At 37.8% G+C, this 25,717-nt stretch overlaps 1 long non-coding RNA gene across 1 annotated transcript in view; it reads left to right on the plus strand.

The window, feature by feature from the left end:
- Positions 1-25,717, plus strand: part of LOC147369945 (uncharacterized) — an 84,511-nt gene that overhangs the window by 1,816 nt on the left and 56,978 nt on the right. The window lies entirely within an intron of this gene.

A 25,717-nucleotide genomic window follows, 5' to 3' on the forward strand; every position in this document is an offset into this window, starting at 1 on the left:
TAGTGCTCAAAAAGCTCTATGAAAACAGTTACTATTTTCTTCATTTTATGAAAATAGACTTTGAGGGTTTCAAGAAATTGGTACAATTTAATCCAGGTCAGGTAACTGGTATATTTGCTCACTGGAATATAATATTTGGGGTTTCATGTGTAGAAGATTAATTTTTTCAAGATGACAAACTTACCGACAATATGAAGCAGGCCTTTTCCCTTTGTCTTTCCTGGGCATAACGAAGAGTATACAGTACCATGTGTAAGAGTGCATGCAGGTGCGGGCTACCTGTTGCCTTTTAACAAACATATTCAGCAAGTCTCTTAACCTCTTTGAGCCTCAGCTGCCTCAAATGCAAATGTGAAAAATAATCCTTTAACAGTGTGAAGACAGGGGGGTGGATCAGCCTGTCTGTATGGATTCCTTCTAGGTTTTAAGATGCTGCTGATACAATAACAAAGACAAGTCATATCTGTGTCAGGATGCAGAGCCAACCCACCAAAAATCTGCCTCTCTCTGGCATTGATCTTGGTACTGTAGTCAACAATATGATGTAATTGGTTGAAAAACAGCTGCTTGATATAAATTGACTAAGCAGCCTGGAATGGGGGTTGGGGGACAGGTAATGAGCCTGCAAAGAACTCCCTTTAAGATAGAGTCCACATCAGCTGACCCTGGAGTCATAATCAGTGTGCTCATCAGGTATGTGTAAGAGCTTCTGTTTAAGAAATGGAAGAAGAAATTGTTGATGGAAGATTTAGTTTTTGTGAGTCAAAGTGGATTATTAATTGTCTTTAATGAGTGAAAAATGTGGGCTTCAGAGTACCAGGTTTCTAGATGCATATATCATTCTGGAAAAAAAAAAAAAAGAGTCTTCTATGCCAACTTTTATTGCAAAAACTGAAGCTAATTTGGGACGCTGAAGAAAGGTTCTGATAAGATTGATGGTTTTTACTGAGAAAGCAAAAAGAAGATAGATCCTTCACTAACACAAGAAGAGGCAGAACTAACATGAGAATAGAAGGCAGAAAAGTGAGCTAGCAATTCCTCATTCAACAAAAGCTAACTTATATGCAGGTTTTTCCTTCTTTTTTCCCCCATTCTCCATTCTGTTCTTTTACATTCCTCTGTAGCTTGGCCTGAGACTCAGAACTTCAGTCTTTTATCAGCCAGAAGAGAAAGAGAATGGGAGTAGAGTGGAAACATGTGTATTCAGTGAGGATTCTTGACTGTGGAATGAAAATGGTGTAGGAGGTAATCTTTCTCTAGTCCCAGTAAGAAGCACTTGGAATAAAGAAGAGCAGTGCCAGTAGATCTTCTGTGTCCTAGGTGAGGGTTGGAGTGAGGTTTCGTATAAGGTAGATGTCTGTCTACTGGAACGTCAGGCTTGAATCTAATGGTAATTGTCTGAATCAATATTTATGAACAGATATCACTGAATCACATAACCACAGTGGCAATTTATGAGTATTTTAATTTAAGAGGAGATAGGTGAAGACAAATAGAAGGCAGTTAAAAGCAATGAAAGAAGAAAAAAGTACCAAAAGATACTTAGTATTAATAGTAGAAAAATAAAAGGAAAGAAATCACAGAGGTGTTTCCCAGTTGTTATATTCACACTTTTCTAATACTTCCTGGCTTGCTTGCTTTCTTGAGACCGGAATCTTGTGAGTATCCCAGTTATACCACATTCTGGAAATAGAAAAAAAAGAAAGCCTCTCTCTCTCTCTCTCCCCGCCAACCTCCCTCCCACACTTTCAATATTCTGTGAATCTGACCCATTTACCTGGAAGTATGGTTTCTTATTGAGAAACTTAAAGGATCTTATGTAAGCAAACTGCAGTCAGCACAGGGGAGCCCTCACATTATCTGCCCCATTCTTCCTTTAATTTGGGAAAGGTAACCTTTGAAAATCAGGTGTCCAATGCTAAAATAAGATCTGCAGCCAAGCGCAGGGCTCCAGCCCCTAATGTGTCTTTTGTCAGTGGAGGAGGGCATCATAACCTCTCTCTCAAGGGAGTGACGGACCAGGTTTAGTAGAGTGCTGAGGCTCGGGGCAGGGGGTGGGGGGAGGTGACTCCTAGGAACGTCAGGGTTGTCTTAGGGACAAAGCAACCTCATTTTGACATGGCCAATGTAACATTTCAGAATATTGGAAGAGAACTTATTTTATTCCAAAATTTTGGCTCTACCAAGTATTATTATGCCTTTTTGTGGTTAAAAACAAGTCATTGTCTTTCCCAATTTCATCTTTAGTTGTGTTCAGCTTCCCTTACGTTCTTCATCTGGGGAGGGGAGAAGACAGTGTCTTTGGCTAGCCAACCTCACAGTAAAGTTCATGGGACCGTCACTGGGAAATTTAATTACGGAAAATAGGCAGTTGTGGCCAAAGAAAAATCTTGAGGCAACTGCAGATGTTATTGGTATTCTTTTTGAGAAATGAAAAAAAATTTTAAGTGAAGAAACAGAAAACAGACTACCAAATTGAAAATTGGAATTATAAGTGTAATTGAATAGTTTCCTAAATTTTCCAAAAATTGCTGATCCATCATTATTTTAAGTATTTTACCTAAGTATCTGTTTCATATTTTCTTTACTACAGAGATGACTTTGTGTTTCTAAATCTGTTTAAAAATAGATTATGTACAATATTGTAAAGTTTAAAAATAAAATAAAATAAAAAAAATTAAAATAGATTATGTAATTATAAACATACTCTCACTCATACCATGGTAGAATTTGCATATATGAGGGTGGTAAATCATGTAAATAGCAAGTACTTTAGTGTGGTTTTTCATCCAACAATAGTTTATAATAAGGTACTAGTAGATGATGAGTGTGGTTATACAATATTCTCAAAGTTTTTGGAAATGAAAAGAAAATTATTGAGGAATTTCTTTTCTCTTTCACAAATCAGTGGTGTTGCACCCATACTAAAAAAACAAAAAAACAAAAAACCTTCCTCATTGCACAGTTTATCATTAATTCATTTCTCCTGGTGAAGCAGATTGGCCAGTCAGTCTAACATATCCTGGCTTCGTAAAGATATTTCTGGATGAACAGAGTGTTCTAACAGATTATGCATACACACAATCGATACTTCATAAAGACAAGAGGGAGGAAACATATGTATACCTGTGGCTGACTCATGTTGATGTGTGGCAGAAGCCAACACAACATTGTTAAGCAATTATCCTCCAATTAAAAACAAATAAAAAGACATCCTAAGAATTGAAAACTCAGTGTTCAAGGTTCTAGTTACTTTGGGTCCTTTTGGAGAATTTTGTTGGATTGATTCTTGAAGTAGCTTTAGGCAGGATTATACTTAAATTTTTGGTTTAAGGAGCATTGTTTTTCATGGTATATTGGGGAAAAAAAATTCCATGTTATTACCACTGCCATTCAAATGCACTGGATTTTTAAAAGGATTTCTCCACTTGCTATCCTTGGAGATTAGTCCGTGGTATGGGTAGTATTTCCTAGATATGCAGTCTTTCCAGAAAATCACAGTGATATTGCTGGAAAGAGTTATGTGCACTCTTTACTTGTACCCCTCCCACTCAAGTCCTCAGCCTCTTTCAGTTTCTGCTTCTACCACTTACTGGCTGTGTGACCTTAGACAAATCGCTGCTGCTTTGTGTGTCCATTTTCTCATCTTGTAAAGAGCATAATCATAGTACCTACCCTATAATGTCGTTAATGAGGATTGAATGTATGTGTGTGATTATGTGAAGATACACATACCTACATATATGTGTATATACACATATGTATTTGTGTGTACACTAATAGAGATTGTCCGTCTTCTGTGTCACTTGGTGGCCTGTCTGAGAGTGTGTGTTAGTCACTCAGTCGTGTCCAACTCTTGGCGACCCCACGGACTGTAGCCCATCAGGCTTCTTTGTCCATGGAATTCTCCAGGCAAGAATACTGGAGTGGATTGCTATTCCCTTTTCCAGAGGAACTTCTCAACCTAGGGATCAAACCTGGGTCTCCTGCATCACAGGCAGGTTCTTTTCCATTTGAGCTACAGGGAAGTTGGACACCTCTTAATCTTTGTATTGCTTGACTTCTCAGCTGTAGTGAACACTGTTGAGTTTCTTGTTCAGAAATTCTCCCTGCTCTTACTTTCATCAAGTTTTCTCCATCTCTTTCACAGTTCTTTTTGACTGCTTCTGTTCCTCTTATTCATGAAGTGTTAGACTTTATCAGAGCTCAGCCTTTGACACTTTGATCATGCTTCACCCATTCCCCTTGGCCAATCTCGTTTAGTTTCAGAATTTGAATTACTATTGTAAACTCTATAAATTGATGGCTTTCCACATTTCTGTTTATAGCCTAGACCTCAATACTGAGCACCAGATCTCTATATCTGCTGGTCTCCTAGGCATTCCCTATTTGATGCCCTAAATATTCTCATAGCTCAACACATTCAGAATTGGGCTTGTTGGCTACCCCACTCACATTAAATGGTACCACTATCTTCCTAGTTTCTCATCAAACTGAGGTTTATATTTGTTTCTACCATTCCTCCTCCTGACTCACCCACATACAGTATGAATCCTATGTATTATTCATCTTAAATATTTTTTAATTCTCGTTTTGGGCTTCCCTTGTGGCTCAGCTGGTAAATAATCTACCTGCAATGTGGGAGACCTGGGTTCGATCCCTGGGTTGGGAAGATCCCTGGAGAAGGGAACGGCTACCCACGGCAGTATTCTGGCCTGGAGAATTCCACGGACTGTATAGTCCATGGGGTTGCAAGGAGTCGGACACGACTGAGCGACTTTCATTTTCACTAATCTCATTTTATCTTGACTGTACCTACTCTCATTCACTTCTTGCCTGACCTATTACAACAGTTTCATAGTGGGTCTCTCCACCTCTAGTCTTCAGTTCTCTATAGAGAAGATGAAAGACCGTTTCACAAAGCAGGTATACTTATGTTCTTCCCTAGCTTAAAAATATTCAGTCTTCTTAATGCAACGTGTTAAGTCCTATGTGAACTGATCTTTGCTTAACTCTCCAATTTCCTCACCTGCACAAAATCTCTGCTTTCCTACCTCTGGCATTTTGCAGACGCTATTTCCTCTGCCTAAAAAACTTCTCTGATTCCTTCATCCTTTTCTCCTTCAGTTGACAGTAATACTGTAGGTGTTAGCTTAGACTTCACTTCCTCTTGGGAGCCTTCCTAGGCATTGATTCCTCCAAATCATTTCTCTTGACATTTCTCACCACCCCTTTAGTTTTTCCTTCATAGCATGTATTATGTTGCTTTGCAATTGTCCATTTGCATGTTTGTCCTTATTACACTTACCTTCCAACAGAGGAAATTTCATGTCTATGTTTTTCAAGGTTATATTCTTGGCATCTAGCTTAATGTTAGTCATTTCAAATGTATAGGATAAAAATGTATAAGTGCATATATATTAGGCTGTGACTTTCAAGCAAGAATAACTGAGTAATGGATTAAAGCTCATGATTTTCTTTTCTTTTTTAAATAAAAGAGAATACAGAATTTTATTAAAACATCAGTACAACTAAACTGAGGGTACTACTTTACCAGGAATAAGATTTTAAAGCATTGAGTTATGTTGCCTTGGGGTAATGTACCATTTAATGATAAAACAACATTACTTAATCCTGGTGTTATTCTCAGCACAAATATGTAGGCATTGGGAAGCAACCCAAGTCTTGTCTGTCCACAGTTATGCATGTTATACTTTATTCAGTTTATTTATTTTAATGAGCATAGGTTTAGAGGCGTCACATCATTATAATTTGAAAAGGAGAGTTGTTTTTTTTTTTTTTCCAGTTCTTTATGCTTTTTTCATATTAATTTTTTGGGTACTTTATGGCCTAAATTTTTTTCAGCCTGCATTTTAAAATACATGTTCATCCTTTTATTCTACTGCTTTCTTTACAAAGAAAACTTGTGTATATGATAAACTCCCAATTCCATAGTAATAGGTTGGCCAAAAAGTTTATTCATGGTTTTCCATGAAATATTTTGAATGAACTTTTTGGCCAAACGGATATTTCCTTTCCATTTAGAGCAAGAGTTCTCAGATGGCGTAGCTCTGAACTCGTGATACACCGTTGTTTCTGTTTGGTTGGTTATCATTTCAGTTAGGTTCTGTTTTCAGTACAGCATCTTCACTTGAGCATTTTAAAAGATACTTAATTCAGAGACTCCTCTACCTAGCTCTTGGAGACAATTATTTTTAATGTGTTGAATAGTTTGGAAAGAACTACTTAAAAAAAACAAAACAGTTACAGGGTAGATTTCCTCCCTACTTTTACAGATTGTTTTACCTTCAAAGCTTTCTATTTAATCTTTTTTTAAAATTTTATTTTTAAACTTTACAAATTGTATTAGTTTCGCCAAATATCAAAATGAATCCGCCACAGGTATACATGTGTTCCCCATCCTGAACCCTCCTCCCTCCCCATACCATCCCTCTGGGTCGTCCCAGTGCACTAGCCCCAAGCATCCAGTATCGTGCATCGAACCTGGACTGGCAACTCGTTTCATACATGATATTATACATGTTTCAATGCCATTCTCCCAAATCTTCCCACCCTCTCCCTCTGCAACAGAATCCATAAGACTGTTCTATACATCAGTGTCTCTTTTGCTGTCTCATACACAGGGTTATTGTTAGCATCTTTCTAAATTCCATATATATGCGTTAGTATACTGTATTGGTGTTTTTCTTTCTGGCTTACTTCACTCTGTATAATAGGCTCCAGTTTCATCCACCTCATTAGAACTGATTCAAATGTATTCTTTTTAATGGCTGAGTAATACTCCATTGTGTATATGTACCATAGCTTTCTTATCCATTCATCTGCTGATGGACATCTAGGTTGCTTCCGTGTCCTGGCTATTATAAACAGTGCTGCGATGAACACTGGGGTACACGTGTCTCTTAAAAGCATTTTTGGGTCAGTTTTTTGGTCTAAATTTTTAAGTGGGAAATACAGAATTTGGTCATTTTTTTCCGGTGGACATTTTCTGCAATTTAAGAAGTCATTTTTTTTTAAATTTTATTTTATTTTTAAACTTTACATAATTGTATTAGTTTTGCCAAATATCATTTTAAAGTTATGGACATAAAGTATTATTTATTATGTGTGTGTGTATTTATATATAATCCCTGATTTATTTGTTTAATAAATATATGTGTGTGTGTATATAATAGGTTCAAACATAATTGCAGTTTCAGAAAATGAATTTTAGATTGTTGTTGTTCAGTTGCTCAATCATGCCCAGCTCTTTGCGACCCATTGGACTGCAGCACACCAGGCTTCCTGTCCTTCACTATCTCCTGGAGTTTGCTCAAACTCATGTCCATTGAGTAGTTGATGCCATCCAATCATCTCATCCGTTGTCCCCCCCACCTTCTTATGCCCTTAATCTTTCCCAGCATCGGGGTCTTTTCCAGTGAGTTGGTTCTTTGCATCAGATGGCCAAAGTATTGGAGCTTCAGCATCAGTCCTTCCAATGAATATTTAGGATTGACTGGTTTGATCTCCTTGTAGTCCAGGGGACTCTCAAGAGTCTTCTCCAGCACTACAGTTTACGAGTGTCAGTTCTTCAAGTGCTCAGCCTTCTTTATGGTCCAGCTTTCACATCTGTACATGACTGCTGGAAAACCCATAGCTTTGTCTATACGGACCTTTTGTTGGCAAAATGATATCTCTTCTTTCTAATGTGCTGTCTAGGTTTGTCATAGCATTCTTCAAAGGGCCAAGTGTCTTTTAATTTCTTGGCTGCAGTCACCATCTGCAGAGATTTTGGAGCCCAAAAAAATAGTCTATCACTGTTTCCATTTTATCCCCCTATCTGTCTATAACTAGGCTCAAACACATCTTTATTAATCAAAATAGAAACCATTATAATCAGCACATTTTTGCCAAAGAGAAGTAAGTTTGTTTATTCCTATAGTGTAAAGATTCGTGATTCAGGATTTGAGGAACTCTTGGAAAGCATTTCTACATCCTGCTGGTTATGGAAGCATTTTCTCTGCATAAAATTGTCGAGCTGCTTGAAAAAATGGTAGTCAGTTGGCAAGAGGTCAGGTGAATACGGCAGATGAGGCAAAACTTTGTAGGTCAATTCGTTCAACTTGTGAAGTGTTGGTTGTGTGACGTGTTGGGTGTTGTCATATAGAAGATTTGGACCCTTTTATGTTGACCAATGCTGGCCTGAGGCATTGCAGTTTTCAGTATATATCATCAGTTTGCTGAGCATACTTCTCAGGTGTAATGGTTTCACTGGGATTCAGAAAACTTAGTGGATCAGACCAGCAGCAGACCACCAAACAGTGACCATGACCTTATTTTGGTGCAAATTTGGCTTTGGGAAGTGCTTTGGATCTTCTTGGTCCAACCATTGAGCTAGTTGTCCATATAAAATCCATTTTTCATTGCACATCACTATCTGATAGAGAAATGGTTCACTGTTGTTGCATAGAATAAGAACACAACACTTCAAAATGATGATATTTTTTGATTTGTGGTCAGCTCGTGGGGCACTCACTGAGTTTTTTTACCTTTCCAATTTGCTTCAAATGCTGAATAACCATAGGATGATTGATGTTGGGTTATTTGGCAACTTCTCATGTATTTATAAGAGGATCATGTTTGATGATCCTTTCAATTGGTAGTAGCCAACTTCCGATGGCCAGCCACTACGTTCCTCACCTTCAAGGCTCCTGTCCTCTTTGCAAAATTTCTTGAACCACCTCTGCAGTGTATGTTTGTTAGCAGTTCCTGGGCCAAATGCATTGTTGATGTTGCAAATTGTCTCTGCTGCTTTTGAACTTGAATAAGAAAATTGCTCAAATTTGCTTTTTGTCTGATATCATTTCCCTAGTCTAAAATACATATAAAATATATAGCAAGTAATGTCATTAGCAAAGAAACCATAAACTGAGAAATGTGCATTAAAATGATGTACAACATAACCACATTTATTTAGGAATGTATTCTAATATCAAATGACAAAATTCAACAGTGCAAAAACCACAATTACTTTTGCACCAAACGAAGATCATGGCGTCTGGTCCCATCACTTTGTGGGAAATAGATGGGGAAACAGTGGAAACAGTGTCAGACTTTATTTTTTGGGGCTCCAAAATCACTGCAGATGGTGACTGCAGCCATGAAATTAAAAGACGCTTACTCCTTGGAAGGAAAGTTATGACCAACCTAGAGAGCATATTGAAAAGCAGAGATATTACTTTGCCAACAAAGGTCCGTCTAGTCAAGGCTATGGTTTTTCCAGTGGTCATGAATGGATGTGAGAGTTGGACTGTGAAGAAAGCTGAGCATGGAAGAATTGATGCTTTTGAACTGTGGTGTTGGAGAAGACTCTTGAGAGTCCCTCGGACTGCAAGAAGATCCAACCAGTCCATTCTGAAGGAGATCAGCCCCGGGATTCTTTGGAAGGAATGATGCTAAAGCTGAAACTCCAGTACTTTGGCTACCTCATGTGAAGAGTTGACTCACTGGAAAAGACTGATGCTGGGAGGGATTGGGGGCAAGAGGAGAAGGGGACGACAGAGGATGAGATGGTTGGATGGCATCACTGACTTGATGGACATGAGTCTGAGTGAACTCCGGGAGTTAGTGATGGACAGGGAGGCCTGGTGTGCTGCGATTCATGGGGTCGCAAAGAGTCGGACACGACTGAGCGACTGAACTGAACTGAATATTTAATTTATAATATATATACACATACACAGAAATATACTCTGTAGTTATATTTTTGTCTATTCTATATTTATATTTTACATACTATGTGTACATTGAAAAAAAGTGAAAGTGTTACTTGCTCAGTTGTGTCCAACTCTTTGTGATCCCACGGGCCATAGCCCACCAGGCTCCTCTGTCCATGGGATTGTCAGGGCAAGAATACTGGAGTGGGTAGCCATTTCTTTCTCCAGGGGATCTTCCCAACCCAGGGATTGAACCCAGGTCTCCTGCATTGCAGACAGATTCTTTACCATCTGAGCTACCTGGGAAGCCTCATGTGTACATTATATAATGATATTTGTACTATATATGTCATATAAACTATAAATACTATGTTTATATGTGAATATATATAGTATAATCCTAAATAATTGATAAATACTTGTTTTAATGTTCTGAATTAACTGTATAGCTAGTTCCTTTAGGAAAATTGGCAATAAAGATGTCTGAAAAAGAATATTAATTATCATTTGAATTATGCTTTAGAAAAGCTGTTCAGTACAGTGAAGAAAGAGTATAATACATATCAAAATTTCCTTCAGATAAGGGGAAACATGTACAGTGAAAAGACATTGAACTGTATTTAGTTTCTATCCCTATGTTCTTGTCATGCTGCCAAAATATGCTTCTTAAGTCACACAATATTACTTGACATTTTTTGGACATCACATAGCTCAATAGCTTTGTAAATGGTCATTTTTGTTACTTGGTGAGATCATGTTTATATCTCAAGATTTCCCTCAAATTTCTTTTGTTCTAAGGTTATTTGTGAAGCAATAACCTTTGGTTCCCATAACACTTTGCACACCTCTCTATTATTACCACATTGTGTTACTTTCCTAGATTGCCTTTCTGTGTTCCCCATCAAGGTCAAAGTACTTTTAGGCATTATTGGCATAGAATTTGGGCAAAAATATCCAAAACTCTGAGAAATACATACTGGCTATAAGTTATGAAAAAATACATCAGTATTAATGAATAGTAAAATGCCTATAAAATAATCACAGGCAAACATCCCTCAACTCACATGTAGTTGTGTGAATTCTATTCAGTGTGAGATGTGAGTCATAGTGTTTTGTAGGATGTCATGTGAATCTAGAAAACTGAGTAACTAGAGCCTGATAAAGTCTTAAGTTTGCTTCATGGCTGTAGTACATTTTGAGAGCAAGAACTGTGTTTTACTCACTTTTATAGTTCCAAAAGTCAGTGGCAGTGACTGGGATATGGCATGCACATAAATATGGTGATGAAATTCCTGGAAGTTATACATAATCTATAAGTATCACCTAGCTGAATAAAGGTTTGTATTACATATAGCCCAAGAGGCAGTATGTCATGGTGGTTAAGAGTTTGACTTTGAAGACCTGGATTTGAGATGTAGTTCTGTTGCTTATTAGAGGGGTAACTCAGGGTGAGTCATCTGTCTCCCTAGACATTAAATTCTCTCCTCCATCAAAGGGTAATAGCAGCAACTATCTTAGGATTGTCACGAGGATTAAATGAGATAATTCATGTTGAACACTTAAAATGGCATGGCATAAGGAAAGTTTCCAATAAAATTTAGCTTATTATTATTACTATAAATTAGGCAAAGGTAGCTTTAACATAAATGACTGCATCTATAATATTTAAATCTTGAAATAGCTTTCAGTCCTAGCCGAATTTAAGGAGAGTAGAGGTAAAAGAGGTCACAGTGTGCAACTTTCTGTAAATTCTCAATTCTTAGAAGCAACAGATTGTAAAAAAATGCTGGAATAAGTCAGATTTTGAGGCTTTATGTAAATTTTTAAAAAGTGGTGATAAAAGCTTTCTTACTCTCAAGATAACATGCATGAAAACAATTTGTGATTCAGGATAGCAATACGGGTATGTCTTTAAGCCAACTAACTCTTTGTGACACATTGTCCTTGCTTTCTAAAGTAGGCCTCATCTCACTTTTAATGTGTGAAAGGAGAGATTATTCAACACAGTGGTAGACACATTTTTGTTCTCAAGAACACTGCGATATCATTAATCTTCTGGCACGCCTGCAAAGGCGGGTTATGTGAATGCTAGTCTTTTGCAAGGCTATAAATAAAGTTTAAAGAGAGAAAGAGACAGAAAGAAAAGATGTTTTCCTGAAGCTTCTGTTGCCACAGTACAGACCACATTAAGGGTGCAATAACTTACCAGTAATAATACTTTTAAAATTCTCCTTATAGGTTTTCAACATCTGTCTAGAAACATCCAGCCTAAAAATAGAATCTGATCTTGTAACACAGCCTTCTCAAATTGGGTTATCCTGAACACTCTCCTCACTGAATAGTCACATATCACTATGTCAGAGCCGTATTTCTGGTATAGCAATGCTTTATCATGGCTATCATATGCTTAGCCCTCCTGGAAGAAACTGCTGCACACATTTATGTATTAGGGTTTGTGTGTGTGTGAAGTAGCTCCTCATAGACGGAAATGCTTCCGTAAAAATAATTTTTTTTTTCCTCTTTGGCTATTGAGATGTATAGTAAACAAAAATACAATATTTCCCTCATTTTTAATGTTAGGAATTTTATTCTACTTACTAGTCTAATAGATCCAAGTTTCATAATTGCCCATGTTTAAAAGTTGAGTTATATTTGTTTTTATTTGAAAATACTCGAAGGAGTAATATTTGCATGCTAAATAAGGAGAGCATCATGGGTTATTATTACATACAATATGAACTTAATTTTCCCAGCAAATAGAAAATAGGTAGTATTTTTTGGTCCTAGCAAAGAGCTCTTTCTGATGGTTCTTCTGTGGGCAAAATTCCTGCTAACTTCATGAGAACATCAGGGATAAATCAATTAACATGCCATAGATTGTTGTTTAAAGCTGAATTTATTCTAACCTATAGAGCTAAAAAAAAAAACCTAATAAAAAAACCCCAATTTGCTCGTACTCTAATTATCTCTTGCTATACATTCTTGGAAGATTTTTTTCATAATGTTTTGGAACTTGGGACTTCCAAACAGTTTGTATGTGACAAACTAAAGACATGCAATTAGAACATGCAATTAGAACCTCTTTGCTATTCAGTTTTCAAGAGATATGTGTTGCTAATTAAGAATCAACATCTCTGGCAGTTTTTCAGATTGAGCAAACCTTTAGATTCAGGACAGTCAGCTGACACTGCACACTCATAACTGGGCTTCTTGTGGCTCTTTGCTCAGCCCTCTGAATTTTAGAGGCCACTTCTGAGGATGCGTGTTGGGAGTCATTTCTCTACTGGTGTTTGCATGTGGCGCATCAGTGCCACGTCTGGGGAGTGCATCACATTCTGTAACAGGTGAGTATGGAAGAGGCAGTTGGAATTACTCATCCAAGAAGCATATAAGTGGAGTGTCCATGCCCCTCTCACAAATAGCTAGGAAACAGAACTAGAGCTTCTCAAGAAAGAAACTAGTATCCTCAGGAACCATCATGGCCTTTGGGGACCAAGTCTTGACCATCGTGAGGCCAGTGATGTTGTTAACCATCTTTAATAAGGTTTCAAAACTCATTGCAAATTTGGACTTAGGGGAAGGTAATCAGATATTTTAATTGAAGTAGAGTTAACATAATGCTGTGTTAGTTTCAGATATACAGCAAAGTGATTCAGTTATATATTTGATAATTTTCTGTTATTATAAGATATTGAATATAGTTCCCTGTGCTATACAGTAGATCCTTGTTTCTTGTCTATTTTATATACAGTAGTTTGTATCTGTTAATCCCAAACTCCTAATTTATCCCTTTCTCCTCTCTTTTCCCTTGGTAATCATGTTTTCTGTCTGTGAGTTTTTTTTTTCCTTTTTTTTAAAAAATTTTATTTTATTTTATTTTTTTTAAATTTTATTTTATTTTTAAACTTTACATAATTGTGTGAGTTTTTGTATATAGATTCATTTGTATCATTTTTTAGATTCCACAGATATAAGTGATGTCATATGATATCTGTCTTACTTCACGCACTATGATATTCTCTGTGTCCATCCATGTTGCTGCAAATGGCATTTTCATTCTTATTTATGGCTGACTAATACTCCATTGTGCATATGTGTGTATGTGTGCGTGCGTACTGCTGCTGCTGCTAAGTCGCTTCAGTCGTGTCCGACTCTGTGCGACCCCATAGATGGCAGCCCACCAGGCTCCCCCGTCCCTGGGAGTCTCCAGGCAAGAAACACTGGAGTGGGTTGCCATTTCCTTCTCCAATACATGAAAGTGAAAAGTAAAAGTGAAGTTGCTCAGTTGTGTCCGACTCTTCGCAACCCCGTGGACTGAAGCCCACCAGTCTCCTCCGTCCATGGGATTTTCCAGGCAAGAGTAGTGGAGTGGGGTGCCATGGTGTACATACTACATAATATTAAACCAGTTGTCCACTGATGGACACTTGGGTTGTTTTCACGTATTGGCTATTGCAAACAGTGTTGCTATTAACGTAAGGATATGTGTATTTTTTTCAAATTAGAGTTTTCATCTTTTCCAGATATATGCCCAGGGGTGGGATTGCTGGATCATATGGTATATACCTTATTGTGGTTTTAATTTTATTTCTCTATTAATTAGCAAGTAGAACATCTTTTCATATGCCTGTTGGTCATCTATATGTCTGTCTTTGGAGAAACATCTATTTAGGTCTTCTGCCCAATTTTTGATTGGGTTGCTTTTAGATTGAGTTGTATGAACTGTTTGTTTATGAAATAAATCCCTGTCAGTTGCATCATTTGTAAACATTTTCTTTCATTCTGCAGATTGTCTTTTCATTTTGTTTATGGTTTCCTTTGCTGTGTAAGGGCTTCCCTGGTGGCTCAGCTGGTAAAGAATCCGCCTGCAATGCGGGAGACCTGAGTTCAATCCCTGGGTTGGAAAGATCCCCTGGAGAAGGGAATGGCTACCCACTCCAGTATTCTGGCCTGGAGAATTCTATGGGCTACGTAGTCCATGAGGTTGCAAAGAGTTTGACCCGACTGAGTGACTTTCACTTGCTGTGTAAAAACTTTCAAGTTTGATTAGGTTTTGTTTGTTTTTTTGTAATCAAATATTTTTAATGAAGTTTCAAAGCTCATTGAAAATATGGATTTAGGGGGCACATTGAATCCCTAATTTGCAGAAGAAACTAAATTGGAAAATAAAATGAATACTTAATAACTACATTTATGAGGTTTTTATTCCATTATGGTTAAATACATAATTACCTAATTTATGCTTTAAGATATTTCTGTGAAGTATGTGTTACTTTCCCTAATAGACAGTAACGGAAGCAACTTCTGAAACAGGTTAGGTAACTTGCTTATGACCTCACGGCTACTAAGCAGTAGAGATGGAGTTTGAGTCCGGATTGGTCAGATTCTTAAGTTCACGTTCCTACCCAACCAGCATTGACAGGTTTGACGGAGGATCAAACGGTGAATGAAGCAAAACTTCATTTGTACGATTCCTCCCTTCTTTTTCTGTAAGCTTCTCCTCCCTTTTGGTGGTCCTGTCCTCACGGGTTTTATTTTGCCTGTATCCCTGCCCACTCCCAAATTAATGTTAACTGAAAATGATGCCAAATCATTACAATTCTCTGCTAGGTGTGTATATTTTGGTTGAAGCCCCAAATGCTGAAATGCTTTCAGGATAAGAAAAAGTACTTTAGACATCACAACGGTTGGAGTCTCAGAAGAGGGCTGCGGGCCTGAGGAAACTCAGTGTTTCCCCTTAAATCTTTTTTATGCATGTAAAATAAGTAAAAAATGAACCCCCAAAGTAGATCTGAAGGCAAAAGAAGTCACAGACTATAGCTAAGTGGAGAAATGTGGTCAGGGTGGGGCAATTATCTTCTCATAGAGCATCGGGTGTTCTATGAGGCTCTGAACTGATTACATGCATTTCGGAGTGTCTCTCCCAGTCTCCACTTTATTCCATTCCCCTGGAAGGTCTTGAATACTAAGACAAGGCCACAGAACTCTTACCTGGAATTACAGTTCTTCTCACTACCTTTGAACTGCTTCCTTTCAAGAGGCTGCTACCTGCTGTCCACAACAGGATAGTTACAAGTTGCACTGATACGACATACATCTTCCCTACTGGTGATGATACAGAACTCTCGTAAAGCTAATATCTGCTGACAGAGATTGTTAGGAAATCATTTCATGTAAACTTGCTAAGCTTTCATGTGGGTGGAGAAAAAAATATGTCAAGAAATAATAAAACAATTTTTGGAAAAAATTTATAAGAGGAGAAAAAGTTATTGTCCATAATCTCACCACTCGAACATACCAATTGAGCACATTGTAAACTTTCAACCACTTTTTTCCTCTGAGTATTTATTAACATAGTTATAGTCACAACTCATATTTTAAAATTTTGCTTACTTTCTCCTAATATTGTGACATGGTCATTTTTTTTATGCCGCTGAACATTCTTCTTTAGGCCAATTTTTTTGCTGGGAGGCGGGGCTTCTTCTTCATTTTTTGAATGGCATAATGTTCATCTAAATGTTTGAATTACTTCCTTGTAGACATTGGATAAATTTCAGTAGAGTTCAGCCACAGATTTTAAATATTACTTACATAGATGCTGCATTGTAGCTCTCAGGAGATTGTTAACATCATCACATTTTAAAATATATTAGCATTTTGCCATTAAATACCAGTTTTGCCATCTAATTGTAATAAAAATTGGTTTATCGACACTAGTGTTAGAAAGAAGAAAACATACAATTGACTTAAAACATCTAAGTTAAATAATCATTGAGTTTAGATTTTATTTGATGGTGGCTAAGATTCCTCTTGTACATATTTTCTGAGACTTTTTTATGCTAAAGAATGTCTTCGGGCTCTTTGCAGCTGTTGCGGCCTGGCCTTACCCCATTAGATGTGGGAAGAGAAGGAGACAGATTGTGACACTGTCCCTTATCAAAAGACCACACAGTTGTTCGCCACTTTGACTCCATGATGGATGGTTATCTTGAGGTTTGACTGATGGAAGGCTCAAAGTTTAGAGGAAAACAGCACAGATGCCCAGTAGCTTCTTGCTATTGACACTTACTTGATAACATGGGGTTAATCAATCTTCTCTATTGTTTTTAGCTTCAGTTTTGTTTGCTATTCAAGCTTTATTTTCCCACCTCATCAGATTGATATGCCTTCCCCCTGTCCCCCCAGAAAAAGAAAGCCTTGATGGAGAAAAGACAATAAACAACTCTTTTACCAAACAAACTTCTGCTGTCCTCCTGACTGCATGTCCTGGAGACAGACAAACACATACCAGTTTTCTTTGTATAACATGTGCAGATGTATGCACACACATATGTATTTTTAAAGGATTAATCTAATGAATGGCTGGAGAAATAGATTTTTGTGATCAAAGGTTTAATCGTTTTTATCTTGGAGAAAGACATTATCTTCAAAAGTATTTTGTTTTCCCGAGCAGCAGCACATCATTGATTAATCATTTTACTTTCCATGTTTCTTCCATATTTGCCCTAGGTCAGTGATGTGCAACTATTACACATTCCACTGAAACAGTTATTAATTGCAGTAAATATGGTGAATTTTTATCTCATTGCAAGAGATTGATGCGTTGGTATAAGACCTGCTGGTTCTGTCATGCCCAGATTCCTCAAACAGAGACAAATAGAGGGATAAAGTCCTTGTGCTTCTTGTGAAATTGTATCACCCCAATTAGCGCAAAGGATGGCAGAATCAAAATTCTTACAAAGGTTTTTTTTTTTTTTTTTTAAATATTCGAAAGCTTTAACATGCATTGAAATTCACCGGTTTTGAGACTGAAATTTGAGTTTTGACAAATGTATACTGTCATTTTACCACAACTGCAGTCATGATATAAAACATTTTTATTACCGCTCACAAGGCTCTTTGTGGTCATTACCGCCACCCTCCCCTTACATCCCCTGGTCCCTGGTAATCACTGGAAAAAACAGATCACTTCATAATTTTAAACATCCTCTGGGTACAGAGGCCACACTAATCTTCTCAGTATTATACCCATTGTGGTATATACGTGCGGCCTCAGTACTTAACACAGATTTCAGAAGTAAGGTGTGACTAGATAGATGTTAGTTTGTAAAACCTTTTACAGCGTTCATTTACTAAATCTTTTAAGATACAATTTCTAATAGTGGATTAGAAATATACTGTCAGTCCCTTGGAGAAAAAAGTCAGCAATTCCTCAGTTTTGTGACATGCATAGAGTTACTCGATACTTGAGATGCTGTCCTGGTCTCATGACCAGCTCCTCACTGTTTTTGAAGTACTTGGGTGTTAGTTGATAATTAGCTTCCTTCACTCATTTTTTATTTTCTTACCTTAGGAATACTTCTGTTGCTGAGTTTTTGAAACAGACTGATGGTATGACTTTGTTAACCACTCTGCTGTATTAAAACAAAATTCTAAGGCTCAAGGAATTGTTGAAATACAGTTTTTAAGTGTGGAAGAGAAAAGCAAGGCAATTTAATTTACTCTTTGGTTGGGCAAATGACTAAAAAGAAGGAAACGATAAGTGTGTGAAAATTGCTGTATATACCCCTGGCTGACAGTTTTTTCCATTATATGTGAAGAGACATTAAGTGTAGGAATATTGTTCATTGCGTACACATACAAAACATTCTTCTTGTTGGGCACTATCAATACACATGACCATAGTGGATAATACTACTTCAGTTATTAGATTGAGGTGGGTTTTTTTTTTTTTAGCTAAAAATGAATAAGCATAAATGAACCTAGAATACATGTTAAGTGCTCCAGGGAGTTGAAGATGAGTGAGAATCTGATATAAGTATTACATTGTATTCATGTCTTAAAATCTAATATGTTTTGGTTATTTGCAGTCATTTCCTTTTGATTGTTTTAAAGAGGTTTTCTACTAAGATAATATGAAAATATTAATATGTTAATATTAAAATATGAATAAGACATGGATATTTTATGGTATAAACTTTGCAACAGATCTAAAAATGCATCACTTGCAAGACTCAAGTTTAGTTAAAGATGTGAAGGAGCAGTTGTGTGGAAGCAATGGTTTTTGGAGAAAATATGTTTAACTTCTGTAAATTTAAAATTTTCTCTCTGTGTCTTTACCTCTGTCTTTTATAATCTACATCTTCCATAGAACCCCTCGAATCTATGTTCTCTCCTTGGCATGCACAAATAGAAGATGTCAGTTAAACCAGAGTGAAAACCTGAATTATCTCTCCTGGAGTTATGTGGGAAAGGGGTGAAATTGAATTTGCATTACTTTTTGTTTACCTACTTTAGAAGAGGTTGCTCCCTGAAACTTAAATCTCTAAACTCAGGGTTCCTAGGGGCTTCCCTGGTGGCTCAGACGGTAGAGAATCTGCTGCAGTGCAGGGGACCTGGGTTCGATCTGGTTGGGAAGATCCCCTGGAGGAGGGCATGGCAACCCACTATAGTATTCTTGCCTAGAGAATCCCCATGAACAGAGAGGTCCATGGGGTCGCAAAGGATCCGATACGACTGAGCGACTAAGCACAGCACACAAGGTTCCTAGTGATTTGACACAAAGAAGTTCAGAGAGTGTTTGAGAACTCCAGAGGAAAGCCTGTTCCTATTATTTTCCATTAAAATGCTTCAACCCCAAAGGATATGATTTTATGCAGATAAAAGTTGGATAAATATCTGAACTTCTGGGCATATTTGAACCCACGTTACGAATAATGCACAGTTCGGTAAACCCTGGTTAACAAGGAAAGTACTTAGCTTTCTATTCATATGCCTGTCTCTTCCATAGCCCCTTTTGTCTTTGCTTTAAGCTCATCTAAGCTCAGAGGCACACATTGGAGTCAAGCTTAGTGTTGCAAGGATAAAAAATCTTGAGAGGTGAACGTAACTGCTAATGCCTGCAACACTTGCCCTCTGCAGCAGCGCTCGGCCACCCGGGTCAGCAGGATGGGTGTGAGCTACATCTGTTCTGCCGCGGTGTCTTCCCTAAACCCAAGGGGTGTGCCTGTGGCTCACTGGTGCCACTTGACTGGCATTGTTGTTTCATAACCTAAAGCCCTTTCGTATTTCCCTCTCTGCTCCTGAAACCTTCACTCCTGTGTATTTTCTATCCTTTTACCCTGACTCTCTAACAGCTGAACTACACAAATGCCGAGTAGCGACATGAATTCCTGAACAGAAGCTGCCATAAAACATTGCTGCTCCAACCAAGAAACACACATGTAGAGGCACATGACTGACAGGGCTCAAAAGGCAGGTTTTAGTAAATGACAAGTGTGAAGTGCTTATTGTTGCTCTAGTCGATGGAAGCTCATATTTACACAAAAAAATCATTCACATTTCAGAACAATTCAGTGTAACTGGCAGCTTGGGAAAGAAAAGACTTAAAAATCTCTTAAAGATGTAGAAGACAGGAGGAGTACAGAATCCAAAGCATTCTCTCACTTTGGAATATGTTGGCATCTTTTGATTGGGTTTTAAAACTGGGATTTTGGAGTAGCAGCAGGAAAAGTTGAAATTATAAATTATTTTTGTTAGGAACAAGAGAGGATAAGAGAATGAAAAGAAAGCTGCTCGTCTTTTATTTATTCTAAGCATAATTCCATTCAGTGTTAATTAAATAAAAGTCTAAAGAAGCACATTATCCTTTTGTATGTACTCACTGCCGTTACTACAGAAAGATCTATGGTTATCCACAAACATAGAAAGGAAATACCGTGTGATATCAATCCATTGTGTGTGATCAGTATTACGATAATTGCTAATGTCATGAAATATTTAATTTGAACCTTGCTTTTACCAGTTAAAATAATGTTATAAGGTGCAGTCTTAAGGACATGACCTTATTCTGTATGTGTAGTATAGTAAATTAAGGTAGAAATGTTCTGGCTTCTGTATTTTTTTTTTTTTTGCTACTGGTTAATAAACCACTCCAATAACGAAAAATTTAAAAAGACTGGAAGGAATTGCAGAGAGTAGAAATTTCAGACATTTCATTTTATAGTTGTAAAGATAGGCTCAAAGAGAATAAAGTCCCATTCCTTTCATGTGACAACTGGGTTATTTATCAAATTCCTTTCTTTCTTATGGTTAGGTATGGCCTTGTGCCTAAATTCTTATTCAGTAAAATGCAAGCAGGTGTGATGTCCTCTGCTCTCAGACTGGGCCCATCCAAAACTCCCTGCTTGATTCTCCAGGCTTGATTTACCCATCTTCCGAATCAGTGAAAGATTCCAAGGCCCTGTGATGTGGTGTAGTTGCAATAGATGGAAGTCTAGGACTCTGAATCTTTGTGATGAGGACAACTACCCTGCAGCTACACAGGACTGTGATAGGGTGAGTGAGCAATGGACTTAATTCTTGGGCCATTGAAATTCTGAAATATATCCATTGTATTAATTAGTGTTACTTTAACACTTGCAACACCGCCAGCAGACTCAGCTGTCAGTCTGTGTTGGAATGGCAGGTTCCGTTCCTCATCCTTCTCTGTTGCCGCCACTTCTTCGAGTGCACCTGTTTGGTCTCACTGTTATGCCTCTCTTCTGCACTTCCATCATTTGAACTTCGATCGAATCAAGAGCCTCTCTCAACTGGTCTTTGAGTCCTTAGTTTGCCTCTCTTCTAATTCTCACTGTGTACTGAAGATTAATTCTACTCTGAAAACTTATTTTTAAAAAAAAAATTTTTTTAATTGGAGGATAATTGCTTTGCAGTGTTGCATTAGTTTCTGCCGTACATGAATGAGCCACAGGTACGCATATATCCCCTCCTTCTTAAGCCTCTCCTCACATCTCATCCCTCTAGGCTGAGCTCCCTGCGCTATATAGCAATTTCCTACTGGCTGTCTGTTTTACACATGGTAATATGCACATTTCAATGCTAATCTCTCAACTCATCCCACCCTCTCCTTCTCTTGCTGTGTACAGTCCATTCTCTACATCTGTGTCTCTGTTCCTGCCCTGCAAATAGGTTCATCAATATAATTTTTCTCAATTCCATTTTACTATAATACATATAATACATGTATAGTATAATTCTAATATAATATATTTTACCATGATACATTTTACTAAAAAGTACATTTTTCTAGATTCTGTCCATGGGATTCTCTAGGCAAGAATACTGGATCTGGAAATGGCAACCTACTCCAGTATTCTTGCCTAGAGAATCCCATGGCAGAGGAGCCTGGCAGGCTATAGTCCATGGGTCACAAAGAGCTGGACACGACTGAGCGACTAACACACACCTATTATGTGTTTCCTATTAGTAATGTATATAAACAGAGATTTATTGTAAGGAGTTGGCCCATGCAGTTATGAAGACTGACAAATCCCAAGGTCTACATTTAACAAACTGGAGACCTGGGAGAGCTGATGGTGTAGGTCCGTTCTGAAAACCAACAGATTTGAGACCCAGGAAGAATCAGTGTTTCAGTTTGAATCTGAAGGCAGGAAAACATCCATGTCCCAGTTCTAAGGCCAGCCTAGTTCCTTCTTACTCAGACTTTTTGTTCTATTTAGGTCTTCATCACCCACGTTAGGAAGAACTACCTACTCAGTCTTTGGATTCAAATGTTAATCTCACCAAGAAACAGCCTCCCAGACATACCCAGAATGATGTTTGACCAAATACTTGGCTACCCAGTGGCTTAATCAGGTTGGCACAGAAAATTGATGATCACCCAGTGCTGTGTCCCTAGTGACTTATCCTGCCAGCTTTCTCACTTGTTTTATCTGTTCTACCACTGGGTGTTTGGGTGTGAGAATGGAATATAATACATTTCATAATGATTTTTTCAGGGATTTTTCCCCCCACTGTTGTATCCCTAGCACTTAGAGCCAAACATAGTAAACACTTAATATGTATTTATTGAGTAAATCAATAAATTAATGTGACTGTTGTTCTATAATACAATATTTAAGTTCTTCAACCAGGCACCCCAAGTTCACCACCATGGAGCCTCAATGCACTTCTCCAACCTGATCTTTGAGTAGAAGAAAAAAATCAAATCAGGCCATAGAATATTCTGCTGCTGCTAAGTTGCTTCAGTCGTGTCCGACTCTATGTGACCCCATAGACGGCAGCCCACCAGGCTCCCCATCCCTGGGATTCTCCAGGCAAGAACACTGGAGTGGGTTGCCATTTCCTTCTCCAATGCATGAAAGGGAAAAGTGAAAGTGAAGTCGCTCAGTCCTGTCCGACCCTCAGCGCCCCATGGACTGCAGCCTTCCAAGCTCCTCCATTCATGGGATTTTCCAGGCAGGAGTACTGGAGTGGGGTGCCATTGCCTTCTCCGAGAATATTCTGGGAAAGGCCATACTCTCTCTGCCTTTGTATTTGGTTCTCTTGTTTACTATGAAGGTTCTTGTTGTCTTGGCCATTGTCTAATTAATATCTTTCCTGCTAAGTTCAGCCTATTCTATTTTCATCTTCAGTGAAAACTTCTTAATGTTCAGACTAGAGTGATTCCTCCCTTCTCTGAAATCTCATGATACTTTCAATCTGGATCACATTTACTGCAATTTAGTCATATATTCTTTTATATTGTTGTTTAAATTCCAAATGAGTATTCGAGTTCCACCAAGGTGTAATCCCTTGTATAAGGCAGTGTCCTGAGGGAAAGTGGGAGGTATACTAACTAAGCCAGAACAATCAAGACAATAAGTGAATTTAGGAAGAATGTAGTCTATTTACCATATAAATTTCACTGGACTAGTATTTGCCACTCCATGAACTCTACACCAGGTAGTATGCTAAGAGCACTGTGTACATTATCTCATTTAATTTCAAAGCAATCTCTGAAGAAGTTATTATCATTAGCCCCATTTTGCTATTGAGAAAACAGAGGCTTAGGTTAGGTGATTTACCTAGGGTCCCAAAGCTAGGACATTACTGAGTTAGAATTCAAACTTCATAGCCAAGATTTGACTTAAACATCATAAATTTTATTCAGCCATAATAATCCATTCCTAAAAGAATGAAATCATGCCATTTGTGACGATGTGGGTGGACCTTGAGGGCATTATGCTATGTGAAATAAGTCAGATAGAGAAAAACAAATCCTGCATGAGTTCATTTCTATGTGGAATTGAAACAAGACAGAAAACAGAGCTTATAGAGGTAGAGAGCAAATTGGTGATTGTCAGAAGTGAGGAGTGAATGGAAAGGAGACGGTGAAATGGGTGAAAGCAGTCAAAAGATAAAAATTTTCAGTTATGAAGTAAGTCTTGGGGATGTATATGTAGAGCATATACTGTATACATACACAGTAACTATAGTCAGCAATAGGTAGTAATAGCATATTTGGAAGTTGCTAAGAGAGATCTTAAAAGCTCTCATTGTAAGAAAAAAAGATTTTGTAACCACGTATGATGGTGGATGTTCTCTAGACTTATTGTGATGATCATTTTGCAATATACACAGGTATCAATTAGTGAACATCTGAAACTGATATAATGTTATATGTTAATTAGTGAAAATCAGTCGTGTTCGACTCTTTGAAACCCCATGGACCATACAGTCCATAGACTTCTCCAGGCCAGAATACTGAAGTGGGTAGCCTTTCCCTTCTCCAGGGGATCTTCCTAACCCAGGGATCGAACCCAGGTCTCCCACATTGCAGATGGATTCTTTACCAGCTGAGCCATAAGAGAAGCTCTACATGTCAATTATACGTTGATAAAACCTCAAAAAACCTGGAACTTCCCTGGTGGTACAGGTGGATAAGAACCCACCTGCCAATGTGGTGGGGGATATGGGTTCAGTCCCTGGTCTGGAAATATTCCATGTGCTGTGGAGCAGCTAAGCCTGTGAGCCATAACGACTGAGCCAGCACTCGTGAGCTGCAGGTACTGAAGCCTGTGCACCTGTAGCCTGTGCTCTGCAGCAGGAGAAGCCACGCAGTGAGAAGCTGGCGCATTGCAACCAGGAGTAGGCCCTGCTCACCGCAGCCAGAGAAAGCCTGCATGCAGCAATAAAGACCCAGCACAACCAAAATTAAAAAAAACTATAAGTTAAATAATTAAAAACCCTCAAAAACTAAATAAACATCATGATAAACTGTCATCCTAGGTTTACGTATAGTTTATAAGTATGGCAGTAGATAAGTCAGAATTTAAGCAACAGCAATGAAAACAGCAAAGCAAGAAAAAGTAAACTATTTACAAAGGGAACAGAGTTGATAAATGAGTGGAACTAAGTGAAAGATAGGAAATTACACAATACAAAAAATTGCATACAGGAGATACTGAAAAATACAGCATACAATCATCAGCACAGAATTGGGACACAATGGAAGAAAAGATAGCTGAGGCTGGGGGAAAGCTCCTAATTACAGGAAGTAAGCTATTACTGTCTTAGATAATTATGTATTATAGGTGCAGTTTCTATTGCATTGGTTCCCAAAGATTCTTTAATCACTTCCATAGATTAAAAATGCTAGATACATTGAGGCATAATATTGTGCTGTGAGATGGTACAATACTCAGTATCAGGCACCAGGTACTAAAAAAAAAATATTTGTGGAAGGAAGGAAAGAAGGAAGAAAACAAGCAAGTCAGTGTGACCTGTTAGGAAAATGAAGATAGTTATCTTTTTCATATAAATGTACTTAAATGTAAAAGGGAAAGTACAAGAAGAGGAGTCTGATTTCAATTCATTGAGGTCCTATTAACTGACAGTCTGAACATTAAAGAATCTGAATGTTGGCTGCTTGATATTTGATAATATCTGGCTGGTTGGATATGACTGATATTTTGCTCTTTCACAAATGCTGTATTTTATTCATCCGGCTCCAAAATCCATATTTGACCTAATGTGGACATGTGTGGGAAGAAATGTTATTATGTTGGCAGGCAGATGAGAGCTAAAAAGTGCAGAGAGCTGTGGTATATTTTAAAAGGGCATTAAAAAAAAAAACCAGGAATGTTGTCTTTCTTTAGTCCTGGGGGAGGAGTGATGTCTCTAGCTAATTACTGTGTCTTTTTAAAGCCTTTCTTGGC

The sequence above is a fragment of the Bos grunniens genome, chromosome 7 (genome assembly GCF_055505025.1).
Source record: "Bos grunniens cultivar Pamir isolate PY7600 chromosome 7, Bosgru_T2T1.0, whole genome shotgun sequence".
NCBI lineage: Eukaryota > Metazoa > Chordata > Mammalia > Artiodactyla > Bovidae > Bos > Bos grunniens.